Source organism: Drosophila suzukii, assembly GCF_043229965.1.
Source record: "Drosophila suzukii chromosome Y unlocalized genomic scaffold, CBGP_Dsuzu_IsoJpt1.0 scf_Y1, whole genome shotgun sequence".
Lineage (NCBI taxonomy): Eukaryota > Metazoa > Arthropoda > Insecta > Diptera > Drosophilidae > Drosophila > Drosophila suzukii.
Window position 1 is genome coordinate 1,833,599 of NW_027255895.1, and position 6,067 is coordinate 1,839,665.

At 34.2% G+C, this 6,067-nt stretch overlaps 2 long non-coding RNA genes across 4 annotated transcripts; one reads left to right on the plus strand and one right to left on the minus strand.

Annotated features, from left to right (window-relative positions):
* Positions 1-496: 496 nt before the first annotated feature.
* On the minus strand, positions 497-1,783 carry LOC139353918 (uncharacterized). 2 transcript variants are annotated; one of them, XR_011605019.1, is made up of 3 exons: positions 1,521-1,783; positions 861-961; positions 497-663 (listed from the first exon to the last, which is right to left on the minus strand). It is a non-coding gene; the product is annotated as an uncharacterized lncRNA (long non-coding RNA). The 2 variants fall into 2 exon arrangements; XR_011605020.1 differs by lacking the exon at positions 1,521-1,783 and adding an exon at positions 1,200-1,332.
* A 122-nt stretch (positions 1,784-1,905) lies between these two features.
* On the plus strand, positions 1,906-3,194 carry LOC139353959 (uncharacterized). Of its 2 annotated transcripts, none has more exons than XR_011605023.1 (3): positions 1,906-2,170; positions 2,730-2,830; positions 3,028-3,194. It is a non-coding gene; the product is annotated as an uncharacterized lncRNA (long non-coding RNA). The 2 variants fall into 2 exon arrangements; XR_011605024.1 differs by lacking the exon at positions 1,906-2,170 and adding an exon at positions 2,383-2,491.
* Positions 3,195-6,067: the final 2,873 nt, after the last annotated feature.

Here is a 6,067-nt window from a genome sequence, read left to right on the forward strand (position 1 = left end):
ATAGGTATTTATTAAGCTTATTCATATTCTTTTAAAGAGATAAATAAAGATGTACAGATCTTTAAAGGTTTTTGCCCGTTAATGGGACAAATGGATAAAGGTTTCATTATTCAATAGAATAAGTTAGCCGCGCACTTTGCTCTCTCTATGAGCGCCGGCAGGGCTTTTTTCTTTGCCGCTAAGTTCGGCCGGCAACTACCCTGCAGTACCATTCAGCGCTTATTGAGCACTCAATCACTGCAAAAAGCTCATCACTCAGCGCTCAATGAGCGCACAATTTGTATGGAGCTATGTGCTGAAATTAACATAGGCATGTCCTAGGGTTCATCAGTGCTCAAAAAATAGCACTCATTGAGCGCTTTTTTGAGCACCCTCCTGAGCGCTCGATTGAGCAGCTGAAAAAGCACACGTTCAGCACACGTTGAGCGCTCATTCAAGCAGCGAAAAAGCGCACTTTCAGCGCACGTTGAGCGCTTAGCAGCAAAAAAAATTTCAGTTGTAATTTTTATTTTTATTTGTTTATTTTAAAAATTGAGCTCGGGGGTTTCCGGTGTTATCGGGGTCGCTGGCACCTCCTCCTCAGCATCTGGTTTTTAACGCACCGCATTGCCTTCTGCAGCGCCTTTTCGGGAGGCTCCGAGGGATCGACCAGGGCGATTGCATCTAGTATTAGAAAAAAATTAGTTTTAAAAATAAAACAAGACGAGAATAAAAACGAGTGACCGAAAGTAATCGTTATTTGTAAGATTTATTTATAATAAAAGAAATGTTATCTTTGGCATTCAATGTAAAAATCCCAGAAGTCTTTTAAAAATTAAACTTACAAACAATAGTTACTTTCAGCCTCAATAAAAACTTACTTAATAAGTAAGTTGTGGGACAGAACAAGTTCCTCGGATAATATGCTTAAGATGGAACGATTTAGCCTTCCATTTTTTTATAGATTTACCTTCAGCCTTGTCTAAAAATATAAGAAAATGCAAAAAATATCGAGAAGAAATTAGCAAACTTTTGTTTTCGGTCACTTGATTTATTTTATTTTGTTGTAAACAATTATTACGAAAAATAAACCACACATTATTTATGTATTTTATATTATTTATTAAAACATTTATTTATTTTGCAGTTGCGGAAAAAAAATAACACTTTTCCAGGAACTGAAAATTGGAGATGTTTGAGATTTTTATTTAAATACGTACACAAAAGTAAGAATTGTTGTTAAATGTTATTAATATTCATTTTTATCGAATTTTAACCACAAATATAAGTTTTAAAAACAAACATCTCTTATTTTTTGTCCCTAGAAACTTTGCACTCAATAAGATTTTTAAATTATTTCACAGATTTGTTTATTATATGCACCATTTGTTGCTTTTCACGTCAAAAATTAATATTTTTCACAGCTATTTTTTTCCGCCACGTGTTATTTTGGGAATCTTGTATTTCCCTTATTTTTAATATAGATTATCTTGTTTTTTACTCTCACTGTTTTCAATATTATTAGTCTGCGACAGACTTACCTGGGAATCGTTTCTTTTTCACTTTTAAGGCACTAATTTAATTTAATTTAGTAAATTGCTGGTATGTTTGCTTCAACTTCTAACTCCTTCACTAAAGTAAACGCAAGTGAAAAGACGAAAAAAGGCGCGTGCCTTCCAGAAAAACAACAAGCAACAACAACAACGGTTCCGCTAAGCCGTTGTTGTTTTTTTTGCATGTCCCGTTTGGTCTATGCATCTTGCACATAAAAGCAGGGTATTTATAGACATATTCGACTATGCAAATCGGTTTATAAAAATATATTTTTAAAACTTTACATATATTAATATAATTATATATTATATTATTATATATTTACATAATTTAATAATATGTAAAGTTTTAAAAATATATTTTTATAAACCGATTTGCATAGTCGAATATGTCTATAAATACCCTGCTTTTATGTGCAAGATGCATAGACCAAACGGGACATGCAAAAAAAACAACAACGGCTTAGCGGAACCGTTGTTGTTGTTGCTTGTTGTTTTTCTGGAAGGCACGCGCCTTTTTTCGTCTTTTCACTTGCGTTTACTTTAGTGAAGGAGTTAGAAGTTGAAGCAAACATACCAGCAATTTACTAAATTAAATTAAATTAGTGCCTTAAAAGTGAAAAAGAAACGATTCCCAGGTAAGTCTGTCGCAGACTAATAATATTGAAAACAGTGAGAGTAAAAAATAAGATAATCTATATTAAAAATAAGGGAAGTACAAGATTCCCAAAATAACACGTGGCGGAAAAAAATAGCTGTGAAAAATATTAATTTTTGACGTGAAAAGCAACAAATGGTGCATATAATAAACAAATCTGTGAAAGAATTTAAAAATCTTATTGAGTGCATAGTTTCTAGGGACAAAAAATAAGAGATGTTTGTTTTTAAAACTTATATTTGTGGTTAAAATTCGATAAAAATGAATATTAATAACATTTAACAACAATTCTTACTTTTGTGTACGTATTTAAATAAAAATCTCAAACATCTCCAATTTTCAGTTCCTGGAAAAGTGTTATTTTTTTTCCGCAACTGCAAAATAAATAAATGTTTTAATAAATAATATAAAATACATAAATAATGTGTGGTTTATTTTTCGTAATAATTGTTTACAACAAAATAAAATAAATCAAGTGACCGAAAACAAAAGTTTGCTAATTTCTTCTCGATATTTTTTGCATTTTCTTATATTTTTAGACAAGGCTGAAGGTAAATCTATAAAAAAATGGAAGGCTAAATCGTTCCATCTTAAGCATATTATCCGAGGAACTTGTTCTGTCCCACAACTTACTTATTAAGTAAGTTTTTATTGAGGCTGAAAGTAACTATTGTTTGTAAGTTTAATTTTTAAAAGACTTCTGGGATTTTTACATTGAATGCCAAAGATAACATTTATTTTATTATAAATAAATCTTACAAATAACGATTACTTTCGGTCACTCGTTTTTATTCTCGTCTTGTTTTATTTTTAAAACTAATTTTTTTCTAATACTAGATGCAATCGCCCTGGTCGATCCCTCGGAGCCTCCCGAAAAGGCGCTGCAGAAGGCAATGCGGTGCGTTAAAAACCAGATGCTGAGGAGGAGGTGCCAGCGACCCCGATAACACCGGAAACCCCCGAGCTCAATTTTTAAAATAAACAAATAAAAATAAAAATTACAACTGAAATTTTTTTTGCTGCTAAGCGCTCAACGTGCGCTGAAAGTGCGCTTTTTCGCTGCTTGAATGAGCGCTCAACGTGTGCTGAATGTGTGCTTTTATCGCTGCTCAATCGAGCGCTCAACATGTGCTGAACGTGCGCTTTTTCAGCTGCTCAATCGAGCGCTCAACATGTGCTGAACGTGTGCTTTTTCAGCTGCTCAATCGAGCGCTCAGGAGGGTGCTCAAAAAAGCGCTCAATGAGTGCTATTTTTTGAGCACTGATGAACCCTAGGACATGCCTATGTTAATTTCAGCACATAGCTCCATACAAATTGTGCGCTCATTGAGCGCTGAGTGATGAGCTTTTTGCAGTGATTGAGTGCTCAATAAGCGCTGAATGGTACTGCAGGGTGCAGGGTATTTACATACACACACACACACGCGTAAAAACATTTCGCATTGTCTGGCTCTGACGTCATAGCTTTTTTCTTTGGAGGCTTGTGGGCGTTAGAGTGGGCGTAGCAAAATTTTTTTTTGGTCAATCGATAGGTATTGACAAGACTAATACATTTCAGTTAAAATTTTCTATCTAGCATCAAAACTGTAGGAGTTAAATTTTAGGGCGGTTTGTGGGCGTTAGAGTGGGCGTGGCAGTCTACTGAAACAAACTTGCGCTGCGTAAGAAGCTCTGGAATCTGTACGCCAAATCTCAATAGCCTAGCTCTCATAGTTTCCGAGATCTCAGCGTTCATCCGGACAGACGGACAGACGGACATGGCTAGATCGACTCGGCTAGTGATCCTGATCAAGAATATATATACTTTATGGGGTCGGAAACGCTTCCTTCTGCCTGTTACATACTTTCCGACGAATCTAGTATACCCTTTTACTCTACGAGTAACGGGTATAAAAATACTTTGATGAAAAGGCTCAAATCAGAATCCGAATGGGTAATCAAAGCGAACTTAGTTTGGGATATACAAATCCTGAACACGCCGTCTTTGAAATATCCGACAAAAATACAAGTTTGGAATTTAAAAATTCTGAACACGCCGTCGTTGAAATATCCGACAAAAATAAAAGTTTGGAATTGAAAAATTCTGAACACGCCGTCGTTTAACTATCCGACAAGCAAAAAATAAACAACATAAAAATATCGTCTGCAGATCAAAGAAAAGATCTGGAGAATGAAATATTAAATATTATAAATGAAGAGCATTCAAAAATAAATATGCAGATTCCTTTTAGGACAGATATACGAAATAAACACCGTAAATGATAGGGCCATTTACAGCAAACAATACCCATATGCTCTATCAGCTTCAGATTTTGTAAATTCTGAAATAAGTCGAATGCTAAAAGAAGAAATTATAAGGCCAAGTAGAAGTGCTTATAATTCCCCTGTACTAGTGGTACCAAATAAGGGTTTCAATGAAGATGGAACTCCAAAACTAAGACTCGTAATTGACTATAAAAAACTTAATGAAAATACTATACCTGATAGGTATCCAATGCAGGACTTTTCAGTGATTTTATCTAATCTGGGAAAGGCCAAATACTTTTCAACAATTGACTTGGAATCTGGATTTCATCAGATTCTCATGAACGAACCTGACATTCAAAAAACCTCATTTTCAATAAATAATGGGAAATTCGAATTCCTAAGAATGCCTTTCGGTTTGACAAACGCTCCTAGAATATTCCAACGAGCGATGGACGATATTTTGAGAGAACAAGTAGGTAAAACATGTCACGTATATATGGATGACATTATTATATTTTCTAAAACAATAGAACAACACTACAAGGACTTAATCGGACTTAATATATTGCTGAACGCAAATATGAAAATTTCAATTGAAAAATCAAAGTTCTTCAAATTAGAAACCACTTTCCTTGGCTACGTTGTTTCCCACAATGTAATCAAAACAGACCCCGAAAAGATATCTACAATATTAAAGTATCCAATTCCGAAAAACATTCGAGAGCTTAGAAGCTTCCTAGGCCTTACCGGCTATTACAGAAAATTTGTACAAAACTACGCAAAAATTGCAAAACCGCTAACAATGTATTTGGAAGGTCAAAATGGTAAAGTATCCAAAAAAATGTCCCGTAAAACTTCCATACAGTTGGACGATTCAGCTGTAAAAGCTTTTAACGAGCTCAAAGATTATTTAATTGCACAAATCGAATTGGTACAACCTGATTACAATAAAAAATTCACTTTAACAACCAATGCGTCCGATCTAGCTATTGGTGCTGTTCTTTCTCAGGAACGAAAACCAATAACCTTCATTTCAAAAACTCTAACTAAAGCCGAACAAGTATATGCAACCAATAAGAAAGAACTTTTAGCAATAGTTTGGGCATTTAAAAATTTGCGAATATAATTTATACGGCGTTAGCATCATAGAAATCTATACAGATATCCAAACAGTGTCTTTCTCAATCTCTCAAAAAATCCAAACAAAAAGATGGTACACATTCATTGAATGTTACTCTCCTAAAGAAATTTATAAACCAGGATCTATCAATGCAGTTGCTGACGCCTTATCAATAATTCAAATTAACATCCTAACTGACAGTAGCGAGTCGGTCTCACATCAAAACACTCAGCATTCAGCAGAGAGTAGTTTTGAGAATGTTATACAAGAAACCCGCAAACCCTTAAACCAGTTTAAGCAACAATTGCTTATAGGAACGGGGAGGTATACAATACATGACATATAACAGAATTTGATACCCCGGAAAATATCAATCGTAAGGGAATATATCCCTCCTAAGATAGCAATAGGTGTTCACTGTACTTTAGAAGACTTATACAAAATTCAAAATCCACAAAATTTCACGAATACATTTTTATATACAAAAATATTTGTCTAAGAATGATTAGT